The sequence below is a fragment of the Chrysochloris asiatica genome, unplaced genomic scaffold (genome assembly GCF_000296735.1).
Source record: "Chrysochloris asiatica unplaced genomic scaffold, ChrAsi1.0 scaffold00161, whole genome shotgun sequence".
Classification (NCBI taxonomy): Eukaryota; Metazoa; Chordata; class Mammalia; order Afrosoricida; family Chrysochloridae; genus Chrysochloris; species Chrysochloris asiatica.
In genome coordinates this window covers 2,029,114-2,031,146 of record NW_006408679.1, presented here as the reverse complement: position 1 = coordinate 2,031,146, position 2,033 = coordinate 2,029,114, and positions in this window count along the sequence as shown.

The following is a 2,033-nucleotide window of genomic DNA, read 5'->3' as shown; positions in this document are numbered from 1 at the left end:
TAAAGACCACTATGAGTCAAAAGGGACTCAATAGCAGTGGGTTAGTTTGGTTCATGTTGTTTACAATTTTGAAGACCCCAGGACAGTTGTTTTGCTGAACTGTTTATCATTTAGATTTATGTGATGTGTCATGAAAGATTTAGAACATTTTTTTTTTGTCAGAAACACTAACCCATTGCTGTCCAGTCAGTTGGTTTTGACTCGTAGCAACCCTACAGAACAGAGGAGAACTACCCCATAGTTTCCAAGACTGTACATCTTTATGAAAGCAGAGAGTCACATCTATCCCCTGTGGAGCTGCTAGTGGGGTTGGAGCCACCAACCTTTCAGTATGTCATCGAGCACTTAACCACTGTACCACCAGGGTTCCTTGAAAACACTACATACGTAATATTGCACCCCATCAGGTGGCATGTAATGCTGTTTTGTTCCACTATTGGTGATGTCAGGTTTGAGCATTTAGGTAAGTGCTATCTCCTAGATTTCTCTATTTTAAAAGTACCTTAATCCTGTCTTTGGTGTCCTGGTATGGCACTGTAGGATAAGCCCTGGACTACTAACCACAAATTTGGTGGTCCAAACCCATCAACTGCCTGTCGGAAGCCATATATTAGGGTCGTTATGAGTCAATAGAGACTCCACAGCTTTGAACAACAACTCTTTATAATTAACTTTTGCAGACATACCTTCAGATGGTAACCAATGGTTTTACCTAATGCTTTGGCATCCATTTGTGATCCTTGACTGAATCTATTTTACAATGGTGTTTGAAAAGTTGTAGTTTCCTATCAGTCCTTCTGTGTTTGTAAGCTGATTATCCTATAAGGAAAAGCTTTCTCTTCTCCCCTGATACTTTCTGTGATTTTTATTATATTGTATTCATATAAACCTATGAATTCATTTTCTTTTTAATCCAAAGTGCTAAAACCCATTTATTCATTTTGTGGTTCAAATTGTTGCATATATTACCAGTGGGAGTCCTCTAATCTGTCTCTTGCATCCTTTTGATACACTCCTTTCAGTTTTTGAATACTTCAGTACTTTTCATACCAGATGTTTCATTAGCATTTATTTTTAAATTGACTTTCAGAGGCAGCAGCAGTAGACAACATCAAGCAGTAAGTTTGAGCTGGAGATAGCAGATTCCTGTTTCTACATGTTTGCAAAGGGTACTAAGCTCCTATAATTGTATTAAGTGAAAGACAGCTATGGTTTTCTTTTTGGGAAGAGGTAGGTAGCACAGCAGTAGAGGAAGTTTTACTGTAGCCATTATCTTTTGTTTACATATTACAGATTAAAAATACTTTCACAGGTATTTTTACATATTATCATCAAAAAGCAAACTGTGAGATGGTATTGCTGTGAGAAATATGTGGCTTTCTGGTCCTATAAAGATTTAAGGAGTCCTGGTGTGGCACTGTAGGTTAATGCAGTGGACTGCAAGGTCAGTTTGAACTGCAAAGTCGGCAGTTCAAGCTCACCAACTGCTCCTCTAGAAGCCCCATATAGGTTTTCTATGAGTCAGAACCTACTTTATGGCACTTAACAACAACAACAACAACAAAGATTTATAGCATCAGAAACCCTATATGAAGAGTCCTGGTATGGTGCTATAGTATAAGCACAGGACTTTAGTTACAAGGTCGAGGGTTCAAACCCACTAGTTGCTCCTTGGAGACCTCATATAAGGTTACTGTGAGTCAGAACTGACTCAACAGCACTTAACAATGACAAGAGTATGAGTCACAACCAATCTAACAGCACACAACCACCACCATCACCACTAGGGTTCCAGTTCATATATTCATAGGTTTATTCCAAACAAAACGTGTTTAAACAATCAGTGGATGGCTGCAGACAAGTTCGCTCCATAATACACTTGTCTCTGTCTCATTAAGATGCCTTCAAAAAAGGTCCAATCAAAACAGTGAATTCCAGGGGGATCTGTGGAGCTAGTTAAATTCAAGACAGAAAGGTCAACTCAGAAGGTGATGGGGACTGACTTTTTGGATTCTAAAGAGGTAATCTTGATA